Source organism: Oncorhynchus masou, unplaced genomic scaffold (genome assembly GCF_036934945.1).
Source record: "Oncorhynchus masou masou isolate Uvic2021 unplaced genomic scaffold, UVic_Omas_1.1 unplaced_scaffold_1114, whole genome shotgun sequence".
Taxonomy (NCBI): Eukaryota; Metazoa; Chordata; class Actinopteri; order Salmoniformes; family Salmonidae; genus Oncorhynchus; species Oncorhynchus masou.
This window is the reverse complement of record NW_027000869.1, coordinates 93634-107301: the sequence shown is the minus strand read 5'-3', so window position 1 is coordinate 107301 and position 13668 is coordinate 93634. Positions and strand designations below refer to the sequence as shown.

At 47.7% G+C, this 13668-nt stretch overlaps 1 pseudogene; it reads left to right on the top strand.

Annotated features, from left to right (window-relative positions):
• The window catches only part of LOC135529195 (A disintegrin and metalloproteinase with thrombospondin motifs 14-like), a 132241-nt pseudogene that overhangs the window by 96901 nt on the left and 21672 nt on the right, over positions 1-13668 (top strand).

Sequence of the window (13668 nt, the reverse complement as noted above, 5' to 3'; positions counted from 1 at the left end):
TTATTGTCCTATAGACCTGCTGAAGATGTTTCATATTGTCTTATTGTCCTATAGACATGGTGATGTTTCATATTGTCATGTTGTCCTATAGACATGCTGAAGATGTTTCATATTGTATTATTGTCCTATAGACCTGCTGAAGATGTTTCATATTGTATTATTGTCCTATAGACCTGCTGAAGATGTTTCATATTGTCTTATTGTCCTATAGACATGGTGATGTTTCATATTGTCATGTTGTCCTATAGACATGCTGAAGATGTTTCATATTGTCTTGTTGTCCTATAGACATGCTGAAGATGTTTCATATTGTCTTGTTGTCCTATAGACATGCTGAAGATGTTTCATATTGTCTTGTTGTCCTATAGACCTGCTGAAGATGTTTGATATTGTCTTGTTGTGTTGTCCTATAGGCATGCTGAAGATGTTTGATATTGTCTTGTTGTCCTGTAGACATGCTGAAGATGTTTCATATTGTCTTGTTGTCCTGTAGACATGCTGACGATGTTTGATATTGTCTTGTTGTGTTGTCCTATAGACCTGCTGAAGATGTTTCATATTGTCTTGTTGTCCTGTAGACATGGTGATGTTTCATATTGTCTTATTGTCCTATAGACCTGCTGAAGATGTTTCATATTGTATTATTGTCCTATAGACCTGCTGAAGATGTTTCATATTGTCTTGTTGTCCTATAGACATGCTGAAGATGTTTCATATTGTCTTGTTGTCCTATAGACCTGCTGAAGATGTTTGATATTGTCTTGTTGTGTTGTCCTATAGGCATGCTGAAGATGTTTGATATTGTCTTGTTGTCCTATAGACATGCTGAAGATGTTTGATATTGTCTTGTTGTCCTGTAGACATGCTGAAGATGTTTGATATTGTCTTGTTGTCCTATAGACATGCTGAAGATGTTTGATATTGTCTTGTTGTCCTATAGACATGCTGAAGATGTTTGATATTGTCTTGTTGTGTTGTCCTATAGGCATGCTGAAGATGTTTGATATTCCGATCGGTGCCCGGCACATCGTTATAGAGGAGAATGAGACTTCCTCCCACATAATTGGTAAGTGTGTCTCGTTACAGCAGGATAAAACACCTTTGGGATGAATTGGAGTGACGACTGTGAGCCAGACCTAATCACCCAAAATCAGTGCCCCCGACCTCCCTAATGCTCTTGTGGCTGAATGGAAGCATGCCCCCACAACAATGTTCCAACATCTAGTGGAAAGCCTTCCCAGAAGAGTGGAGGCTGTTATAGCAGCAAAGGGAGAACCAACTCCATACTAATGACCATGATTTAGGAATGAGATATTCAACAAGCTTTTGGCCAAGTAGTATACATTTACAGTAGGGACATCCGCAGAGCATGACTACAGAACTCACTACACTGCAGAACCTCTGCCTCACACACACACACACACACACACACACACACACACAACTCCACCCACACACGTTTCCTGTATGATCTCCAGCAGAGCATGACTACAGAACTCACTACACTACGCACGCACACACACACACACACACACACACACACACACACGTTTCCTGTATGATCGTCAGCAGTGCATGACTGCAGATCATTTGACTGTCACCAATTAGCCCTGTAGAGTTTTGGCCTGTTAGTAATGCTCGCCAGCTCGGGCCAGACATCAGATATTTTCATTTTTGAAATGCTAATCATGTCTAGCACACTCACCCGCAGTGTCTGGTGAGTGTGTGTCTCTGTGTGTGTGTGGGTATGTGTGTGTGTCTCGTGTGTGTGTGTGTCTCGTGTGTGTGTGTGTGTGTGTGTCTCGTGTGTGTGTGTGTGTGTGTGTGTGTGTGTGTGTGTGTGTGTGTGTGTGTGTGTGTGTGTGTGCGTGTGTGTGTGTGTACACACAGAGCTTATCTAACACACTATAGAGACAGAGCATAAACAGGAGAGTGGGTAGGCAGCAGATGAAGTGGAGCAGTAGACATGGTGCCATGGTGTTGGACAGATACAGTGTGGTCTCGGCCTCATTACTGTCACGCCCTGACCTTAGTTATCTTTGTTTTCTTTGTTAATTTGGTTAGGTCAGGGTGTGACAAGGGGTGGTTTGTTGTATTTCTTTCCTGTCTAGGGTTTTTGTATGTTTATGGGGTTGTTCACTAGTCTAGGTGTTTTGTATGTCTATTGGTTGCCTAGATTGGTTCACAAATAGAGGCAGCTGTTTATCGTTGTCTCTGATTGGAAACCCTATTTAGGCAGCCATATTCCTTGGGTAATTTGTGGGTGATTGTCAATGTGATGTTGCATGTTTGCACTCAGTGCTGATAGCGGTCATTTTGTTTGTTTAGTGTACGTAGTGTTTTTCCGTCTTACATTAAAAGTATGTATTCACATGACGCTGCGCTATTTGGTCTGCCTCATGCAAACGACGATCGTGACAATTACTCTCAATGCAAACTAATGGTAATGGCCAGCTTATTCATGCAGAACCTCTGCCTCAATGCAAACTAATAGTAATGGCCAGCCTATTCATGCAGAACCTCTGCCTCAATACAAACTAATGATAATGGCCAGCCTATTCATGCAGAACCTCTGCCTCAATACAAACTAATGATAATGGCCAGCCTATTCATGCAGAACCTCTGCCTCAATGCAAACTAATGATAATGGCCAGCCTATTCATGCAGAACCTCTGCCTCAATGCAAACTAATGATAATGGCCAGCCTATTCATGCAGGCCCTCTGCCTCAATGCAAACTAATGATAATGGACAGCCTATTCATGCAGAACCTCTGCCTCAATTACTCTCAATGCAAACTAATGGTAATGGCCAGCCTATTCATGCAGAACCTCTGCCTCAATGCAAACTAATGGTAATGGACAGCCTATTCATGCAGAACCTCTGCCTCAATGCAAACTAATGATAATGGCCAGCCTATTCATGCAGAACCTCTGCCTCAATGCAAACTAATGATAATGGCCAGCCTATTCATGCAGAACCTCTGCCTCAATGCAAACTAATGATAATGGCCAGCCTATTCATGCAGAACCTCTGCCTCAATGCAAACTAATGGTAATGGACAGCCTATTCATGCAGAACCTCTGCCTCAATGCTCTCAATGCAAACTAATGGTAATGGCCAGCCTATTCATGCAGAACCTCTGCCTCAATGCAAACTAATGGTAATGGCCAGCCTATTCATGCAGAACCTCTGCCTCAATGCAAACTAATGGTAATGGCCAGCCTATTCATGCAGAACCTCTGCCTCAGCTGGGAATCAGGTCCTATCCAAATGAGGAGTTCATGTCAGCTGGGAATCAGGTCCTATGTGAGAGGAGTTCATCTCAGCTGGGAATCAGGTCCTATGTGAGGAGTTCATCTCAGCTGGGAATCAGGTCCTATTTGTGAGGAGTTCATCTCAGCTGGGAATCAGGTTCTATGTGAGAGGAGTGTTCATCTCAGCTGGGAATCAGGTCCTATGTGAGAGGAGTGTACATCTCAGCTGGGAATCAGGTCCTATGTGAGGAGTTCATCTCAGCTGGGAATCAGGTCCTATGTGAGAGGAGTGTTCATCTCAGCTGGGAATCAGGTCCTATGTGAGAGGAGTGTTCATCTCAGCTGGGAATCAGGTCCTATGTGAGAGGAGTGTTCATCTCAGCTGGGAATCAGGTCCTATGTGAGAGGAGTGTTCATCTCAGCTGGGAATCAGGTCCTATGTGAGGAGTTCATCTCAGCTGGGAATCAGGTCCTATGTGAGAGGAGTGTTCATCTCAGCTGGGAATCAGGTCCTATGTGAGAGGAGTGTACATCTCAGCTGGGAATCAGGTCCTATGTGAGGAGTTCATCTCAGCTGGGAATCAGGTCCTATGTGAGAGGAGTGTTCATCTCAGCTGGGAATCAGGTCCTATGTGAGGAGTTCATCTCAGCTGGGAATCAGGTCCTATGTGAGGAGTTCATCTCAGCTGGGAATCAGGTCCTATGTGAGGAGTTCATGTCAGCTGGGAATCAGGTTCTATGTGAGAGGAGTTCATCTCAGCTGGGAATCAGGTCCTATGTGAGAGGAGTGTTCATCTCAGCTGGGAATCAGGTCCTATGTGAGAGGAGTTCATCTCATCTGGGAATCAGGTTCTATGTGAGGAGTTCATGTCAGCTGGGAATCAGGTCCTATGTGAGAGGAGTGTTCGTCTCAGCTGGGAATCAGGTCCTATGTGAGAGGAGTGTTCATCTCAGCTGGGAATCAGGTCCTATGTGAGAGGAGTGTTCATCTCAGCTGGGAATCAGGTCCTATGTGAGAGGAGTGTACATCTCAGCTGGGAATCAGGTTCTATGTGAGAGGAGTGTACATCTCAGCTGGGAATCAGGTCCTATGTGAGAGGAGTGTTCATCTCAGCTGGGAATCAGGTCCTATGTGAGAGGAGTTCATCTCATCTGGGAATCAGGTTCTATGTAAGGAGTTCATGTCAGCTGGGAATCAGGTCCTATGTGAGAGGAGTGTTCATGTCAGCTGATAATCAGGTCCTATGTGAGAGGAGTGTTCATCTCAGCTGGGAATCAGGTCCTATGTGAGAGGAGTGTACATCTCAGCTGGGAATCAGGTCCTATGTGAGGAGTTCATCTCAGCTGGGAATCAGGTCCTATGTGAGAGGAGTGTTCATCTCAGCTGGGAATCAGGTCCTATGTGAGGAGTTCATCTCAGCTGGGAATCAGGTCCTATGTGAGAGGAGTGTACATCTCAGCTGGGAATCAGGTTCTATGTGAGAGGAGTGTTCATCTCAGCTGGGAATCAGGTCCTATGTGAGAGGAGTTCATCTCAGCTGGGAATCAGGTCCTATGTGAGGAGTTCATCTCAGCTGGGAATCAGGTCCTATGTGAGGAGTTCATCTCAGCTGGGAATCAGGTCCTATGTGAGAGGAGTTCATCTCATCTGGGAATCAGGTTCTATGTAAGGAGTTCATGTCAGCTGGGAATCAGGTCCTATGTGAGAGGAGTGTTCATCTCAGCTGGGAATCAGGTCCTATGTGAGAGGAGTGTTCATCTCAGCTGGGAATCAGGTCCTATGTGAGGAGTTCATGTCAGCTGGGAATCAGGTTCTATGTGAGAGGAGTTCATGTCAGCTGGGAATCAGGTCCTATGTGAGGAGTTCATCTCATCTGGGAATCAGGTCCTATGTGAGGAGTTCATCTCAGCTGGGAATCAGGTTCTATGTGAGGAGTTCATCTCAGCTGGGAATCAGGTCCTACAGTCGGGCAAAAAAGTTTTTAGTCAGCCACCAATTGTGCAAGTTCTCCCACTTAAAAACATAAGAGAGTTAGTTTGACATGTACTGGCACAGTAACAATACTCCAGGAACAGCTTCACCTCTTTTTATCTCTGCTTCTTTCAGTTGATAAACAAAGCCTTTCTGTCTTTGTATCTCCCCGGGGTTGGTCCTGTTTGGGATGTTTTGGTCTGGCTTGGTTTGGTCTGGTTTGTTTTGGTCTGGCTTGGTTTGGTCTGGTTTGTTTTGGTCTGGTTGATTTGGTCTGGTTTGTTATCGGTCTGGTTTGGTCTGGCTTGGTTTGGTCTGGTTTGTTTTGGTCTGTTTTGTTTTGGTCTGTTTGTTTTGTTTTGGTCTGTTTGTTATGTTTTGGTTTGGTCCGGTTTGGTCTGGTCTGGTCTGGTTTGCTCTGGTTTGGTCGGGTCTGGTAGTTTGGTTTGGTCTGGTCTGGTTTGGTCTGGTGGTTTGGTGTGATTTGGTCTGGTTTGGTCTGGTGGTTTGGTCTGGTCTGGTCTTGTCTGGTCTGGTGGTTTGGTCTGGTTTGGTCTGGTGGTTTGGTGTGATTTGGTCTGGTCTGGTCTGGTGGTTTGGTCTGGTTTGGTCTGGTGGTTTGGTCTGGTTTGGTCTGGTTTGGTTTGGTCTGGTTTGGTCTGGTGGTTTGGTCTGGTTTGGTCTGGTGGTTTGGTGTGATTTGGTTTGGTCTGGTCTGGTGGTTTGGTCTGGTCTGGTGGTTTGGTCTGGTTTGGTCTGGTGGTTTGGTGTGATTTGGTCTGGTCTGGTCTGGTGGTTTGGTTTGGTTTGGTTTGGTCTGGTCTGGTGGTTTGGTCTGGTCTGGTCTGGTGGTTTGGTCTGGTCTGGTCTGGTGGTCTGGTTTGGTCCGGTTTGGTCTGGTCTGGTTTGGTCTGGTTTGGTCTGGTCTGGTCTGGTTTGGTCCGGTTTGGTCCGGTTTGGTCTGGTCTGGTTTGGTCCGGTTTGGTCTGGTCTGGTTTGGGCTGGTGGTTTGATTTGGTCTGGTCTGGTGGTTTGGTTTGCTCTGGTGGTCTGGTCTGGTGGTTTGGTCTGGTCTGGTGGTCTGGTCTGGTCTGGTGGTCTGGTTTGGTCTGTTCTGGTCTGGTGGTCTAGTTTGGTTTGGTCTGGTGGTTTGGTTTGGTCTGGTCTGGTCTGGTGGTTTGGTCTGGTCTGGTCTGGTGGTTTGCTCTGCTTCACTTGTTTTCTACTCCAAATTATACGTTGGTGTGGGTTTTTATGTTGATTCTGGGGCCACTCATGGTGGGTGTCTTTTAGGTCCCAGTTTCTTGTTGTTAGTCAACATTCAGTGGACACCCCCGAGTGTCTCGGAGAATTCATCTTAAACCCCCACCTGTTTAATTGTACTGTGGCTCACTTGTTATGTTTCTTAATGGGAATGTTTCTAACTTGTGTGTGGGACTCCCCTGGTATTCAATAGCTCTGTGTGGGACTCCCCTGGTATTCAATAGCTCTGTGTGGGACTCCCCTGGTATTCAATAGCTCTGTGTGGGACTCCCCTGGTGTTCAATAGCTCTGTGTGGGACTCCCCTGGTATACAATAGCTCTGTGTGGGACTCCCCTGGTATACAATAGCTCTGTGTGGGACTCCCCTGGTATACAATAGCTCTGTGTGGGACTCCCATGGTATTCAATAGCTCTGTGTGGGACTCCCCTGGTATTCAATAGCTCTGTGTGGGACTCCCCTGGTATTCAATAGCTCTGTGTGGGACTCCCATGGTATTCAATAGCTCTGTGTGGGACTCCCATGGTATTCAATAGCTCTGTGTGGGACTCCCCTGGTATACAATAGCTCTGTGTGTGTGAGCGGCCCAGCGTGAGTCAGTATCACCGTGGCTACCAGCCAAATCCTTCTCTCTCTCACTGTCTGTCTCTAAGATCTATTATCTAAACAGGGAGACGATGGTGACGAGGCTTTAGCATTAAAGTCACAATCTGTCATTTGAATTTCAATGACATACACCGTACATATAGACCTCTATGTGAAATGAACACTGACCAACGGTAGCTATCGCAGATTGAACCTTCAATGCAGCCCTGACGCAATGTCATATAACGGCTGTGAACTTCTGCCGTTGCTCTGCTCTCGCAGTAAGAATTCTAATGTCATTACTGTTATAGAACAGTTTAGAGTTTACTTAAATCCAATGCAATGGCATGTAGCCTAGTTGTGTTTCCAATGAAAGACGATTGTCATGGAATTCAAGTTGAATACACACACAGACATACATTCTTATTTTCAATGACGGCCTTGGAACAGTGGGTTAACTGCCTGTTCAGGGGCAGAACGACAGATTTGTACCTTGTCAGCACGGGGGTTTGAACTTGCAACCTACCGGTTACTAGTCCATCGCTCTAACCACGAGGCTACCCTACACTCTAACCACTAGGCTACCTGCCGTCCCTACACTCCACTCTAACCACTAGACTACCCTGCTGCCCCTACACTCTAACTACTAGGCTAACCTGCCGCCCCTATACTCTAACCACTAGACTACCTGCCGTCCCTACACTTTAACCACTAGGCTACCCTGCCGTCCTTACACTCTAACCACTAGGCTACCTGCCGCCCCTACACTCTAACCACTAGGCTACCCTGCCGTCCTTACACTCTAACCACTAGGCTACCCTGCCGTCCTTACACTCTAATTACTAGGCTACCTGCCGCCCCTACACTCTAACCACTAGGCTACCCTGCTGCCCCTACACTCTAACCACTAGGCTACCCTAACCCCCCTACACTCTAACCACTAGGCTACCCTGCCGTCCTTACACTCTAACCACTAGGCTACCTGCCGCCCCTACACTCTAACCACTAGACTACCTGCCGTCCCTACACTTTAACCACTAGGCTACCCTGCCGTCCTTACACTCTAACCACTAGGCTACCTGCCGCCCCTACACTCTAACCACTAGGCTACCCTGCCGTCCCTACACTCTAACCACTAGGCTACCCTGCCGCCCCTACACTCTAACCACTAGGCTACCTGCCGCCCCTACACTCTAACCACTAGGCTACCTGCCGTCCCTACACTCTAACCACTAGACTACCTGCCGTCCCTACACTCTAACCACTAGGCTACCCTGCCGTCCTTACACTCTAACCACTAGGCTACCTGCCGCCCCTACACTCTAACCACTAGGCTACCCTGCCGTCCCTACACTCTAACCACTAGACTACCCTGCCGCCCCTACACTCTAACCACTAGACTACCCTGCCGCCCCTACACTCTAACCACTAGACTACCTGCCGTCCCTACACTCTAACCACTAGACTACCCTGCCGCCCCTACACTCTAACCACTAGGCTACCTGCCGTCCCTACACTCTAACCACTAGACTACCCTGCCGCCCCTACACTCTAACCACTAGGCTACCTGCCACCCCTACACTCTAACCACTAGGCTACCCTGCCGCCCCTACACTCCACTCTAACCACTAGACTACCCTGCCGTCCTTACACTCTAACCACTAGGCTACCTGCCGCCCCTACACTCTAACCACTAGGCTACCCTGCCGCCCCTACACTCTAACCACTAGGCTACCCTGCCGCCCCTACACTCTAACCACTAGGCTACCTGCCGCCCCTACACTCTAACCACTAGGCTACCTGCCGTCCCTACACTCTAACCACTAGACTACCTGCCGTCCCTACACTCTAACCACTAGGCTACCCTGCCGTCCTTACACTCTAACCACTAGGCTACCTGCCGCCCCTACACTCTAACCACTAGACTACCCTGCCGCCCCTACACTCTAACCACTAGACTACCCTGCCGCCCCTACACTCTAACCACTAGGCTACCCTGCCGCCCCTACACTCCACTCTAACCACTAGACTACCCTGCCGTCCTTACACTCTAACCACTAGGCTACCTGCCGTCCCTACACTCTAACCACTAGACTACCCTGCCGCCCCTACACTCTAACCACTAGACTACCCTGCCGCCCCTACACTCTAACCACTAGACTACCTGCCGTCCCTACACTCTAACCACTAGACTACCCTGCCGCCCCTACACTCTAACCACTAGGCTACCTGCCGTCCCTACACTCTAACCACTAGACTACCCTGCCGCCCCTACACTCTAACCACTAGGCTACCTGCCACCCCTACACTCTAACCACTAGGCTACCCTGCCGCCCCTACACTCCACTCTAACCACTAGACTACCCTGCCGCCCCTACACTCTAACCACTAGACTACCCTGCCGCCCCTACACTCTAACCACTAGACTACCTGCCGTCCCTACACTCTAACCACTAGACTACCTGCCGTCCCTACACTCTAACCACTAGACTCCCTGCTGTCCCTACACTCTAACCACTAGACTACCCTGCCGCCCCTACACTCTAACCACTAGACTACCCTGCCGCCCCTACACTCTAACCACTAGACTACCTGCCGTCCCTACACTCTAACCACTAGGCTACCCTGCCGCCCCTACACTCTAACCACTAGACTACCCTGCCGCCCCACATACATGGGTTGGAACAGTTGGTCCCCCCCTCTGTATAGCCTGTTGCTGCTGTGCTGGTCCTGTCAGACTATCCAACGGATGAAAACACATTGTGAATCAGACGGTTTTCTTTGTGTTTCACAGCTGTTAAGAATCAAGTCACAGGCAGCTTCATATTGAACGCAAAAAGTGGAGATGCCAAGTCCAGAACCTTCATCGAGAGCGGTTTGGAGTGGGAGTACGTCTTCGGAAGCGGCGAGAAAGAAACCCTGAAAACAATCGGCCCCCTTCACGAGGGCATCGTTGTTCTGGTAAGAAGACGAAACTGATGGATCTAGTAAGACGCACACTCAGACACACACACACACAGCCAGATACGTGCACACACCCAGACACGTGCACACACACACATACACACCCAGACACGTGCACCCACACACACACACAACCACCCAGACACGTGCACCCACACACACACATCCACATCCAGACACGTGCACCCACACACACACACACACACCCAGACACGTGCATACACACACACAGACACGTGCACACACACACACACACACCCAGACACGTGCACCCACACACACACACACACACCCAGACACGTGCACACACACACACGCATACAGGCTGAATTTTTCAACATTGACAAGTGACAGTTGGGGTGCAGGTGTGCATCGCCTCAATTCTCATTTGACCCAAAACAGGCCGACCCAAATGATCACTATCCGACACAGCAGCATGTGGTCAGAAGATACAGGACTCCGTTCCCAATGGTTCACATTGAGGTTCAGCTACACACTCCAGTCAGTCCCCTAGAAAGACAGTGGAGCACCTTCACTGTGATTTTAATCAGCTTTGATTGTCCACTAGTGGTAATTAGTGCTTTTCTAGATCAGTTTCGGTACGATTAGTAAAACAAAATATTGTGGTTCGGTTTCGATAACATTAAATGTATTATGACATAGTGACCTTTTTTGTGTGACTTTTTAATGGAAATTACAAAGCAAAAAATAGTGAAAATGTAATTTAGAAAAATAGGAAATTACTATGAAATAATACAATATTCAGTTGTGTATATTTACTTTGTTTTAATTTAATGACTTTAATATTTTTCATTCCTTAAAGTCATCATCTCATCTCTGGCAGTAGCAGTCAGCCATCATCCTATCTAGCTAGGCTAACCTGCCTAAATATACTGCAGAGCTGTCTGTAGTCATCCTGTTTAGCTAGGCTAACCTGCCTAAATATACTGCAGAGTTGTCTGTAGTCATCCTGTTTAGCTAGGCTAACCTGCCTAAATATACTGCAGAGCTGTCTGTAGTCATCCTGTTTAGCTAGGCTAACCTGCCTAAATATACTGCAGAGCTGTCTGTAGTCATCCTGTTTAGCTAGGCTAACCTGCCTAAATATACTGCAGAGCTGTCTGTAGTCATCCTGTTTAGCTAGGCTAGCCTGCCTAAGTTAGCTGCAGAGCTGTCTGTAGTCATCCTGTCTAGCTAGGCTAGCCTGCCTAAATATAATGCAGAGCTGTCTGTAGTCATCCTGTTTAGCTAGGCTAGCCTGCCTAAATATACTGCAGAGCTGTCTGTAGTCATCCTGTTTAGCTAGGCTAACCTGCCTAAATATACTGCAGAGTTGTCTGTAGTCATCCTGTTTAGCTAGGCTAACCTACCTAAATATACTGCAGAGCTGTCTGTAGTCATCCTGTTTAGCTAGGCTAACCTGCCTAATTATACTGCAGAGCTGTCTGTAGTCATCCTGTTTAGCTAGGCTAACCTGACTAATTATACTGCAGAGCTGTCTGTAGTCATCCTGTTTAGCTAGGCTAACCTGCCTAATTATACTGCAGAGCTGTCTGTAGTCATCCTGTTTAGCTAGGCTAACCTGCCTAAATATACTGCAGAGCTGTCTGTAGTCATCCTGTTTAGCTAGGCTAACCTGCCTAAATATACTGCAGAGCTGTCTGTAGTCATCCTGTTTAGCTAGGCTAACCTGCCTAAATATACTGCAGAGTTGTCTGTAGTCATCCTGTTTAGCTAGGCTAACCTGCCTAAATATACTGCAGAGCTGTCTGTAGTCATCCTGTTTAGCTAGGCTAACCTGCCTAAATATTTATTTCACGTTTATTTAACCAGGTAGGCTAGTTGAGAACAAGTTCTCATTTACAACTGCGACCTGGCCAAGATAAAGCATAGCAGTGTGAACAGACAACACAGAGTTACACATGGAGTAAACAATTAACAAGTCAATAACACAGTAGAAAAAAAAGGGGAGTCTATATACAATGTGTGCAAAAGGCATGAGGAGGTAGGCGAATAATTACAATATTGCAGATTAACACTGGATTGATAAATGATCATGTACAGGTAGAGATATTGGTGTGCAAAAGAGCAGAAAAGTAAATAAATAAAAACTGTGGGGATGAGGTAGGTGAAAATGGGTGGGCTATTTACCAATAGATTATGTACAGCTGCAGCGATCGGTTAGCTGCTCAGATAGCTGATGTTTGAAGTTGGTGAGGGAGATAAAGGTCTCCAACTTCAGCGATTTTTGCAATTCGTTCCAGTCACAGGCAGCAGAGTACTGGAACGAAAGGCGGCCGAATGAGGTGTTGGCTTTAGGGATGATCAGTGAGATACACCTGCTGGAGCGCGTGCTACGGATGGGTGTTGCCATCGTGACCAGTGAACTGAGATAAGGCGGAGCTTTACCTAGCATGGCCTTGTAGACGACCTGGAGCCAGTGGGTCTTGCGACGAATATGTAGCGAGGGCCAGCCGACTAGAGCATACAAGTCGCAGTGGTGGGTAGTATAAGGTGCTTTAGTGACAAAACGGATGGCACTGTGATAAACTGCATCCAGTTTGCTGAGAAGAGTGTTGGAAGCAATTTTGTAGATGACATCGCCGAAGTCGAGGATCGGTAGGATAGGTTTGGGGTTAGGATTTGGGGTTAATGTTAAGGTCAGACTTAGGTTAAGGGTTAGGGTTAGGTTTAGGGAAAATAGGACTTTGAATGGGAATCAATTGTTTATCTTTCTCTCACTCTCTTTCTCCCTGTCTCTCTCTCTCTCTGTCATCGTGTCCTCTTTCTCCCTGTCTCTCTCTCTCTCTCTGTCATCGTGTCCTCTTTCTCCCTGTCTCTCTCTCTCTCTGTCATCATGTCCTCTTTCTCCCTGTCTCTCTCTCTCTCTGTCATCATGTCCTCTTTCTCCCTGTCCTCTTCTAGGTCATTCCACAGGAGGAGGACACTAAGATCAGTCTGACATATAAGTACATTATCCATGAGGACCTGCTGCCGGTCATCACCAATAACAACGTTCTCCTGGCCGAGCTGGATACCTACGAGTGGGCCCTGAAGAGCTGGTCGCAGTGCTCTAAACCCTGTGGGGGAGGTGTGTCTATGGGGAGGGGGGGGTGGTTGTGGAGTGGCTCTTTAGACCAGATTAATTCAATCTCACCTGCTACAGAAAGGTCCCTGATGGCTATTTCCATTTGTGCCTGGCCTGCCAAGTACCCCTGCTGTGGGTTGGTGCTATTGGCCCAACCTGGCAACCTGCTGTGGGTTGGTGCTATTGGCCCAACCTGGCAACCTGCTGTGGGTTGGTGCTATTGGCCCAACCTGGCAACCTGCTGTGGGTTGGTGCTATTGGCCCAACCTGGCAACCTGCTGTGGGTTGGTGCTATTGGCCCAACCTGGCAACCTGCTGTGGGTTGGTGCTATTGGCCCAACCTGGCAACCTGCTGTGGGTTGGTGCTATTGGCCCAACCTGGCAACCTGCTATGGGTTGGTGCTATTGGCCCAACCTGGCAACCTGCTATGGGTTGGTGCTATTGGCCCAACCTGGCAACCTGCTGTGGGTTGTTGCTATTGGCCCAACCTGGCAACCTGCTGTGGGTTGTTGCTATTGGCCCAACCTGGCAACCTGCTGTG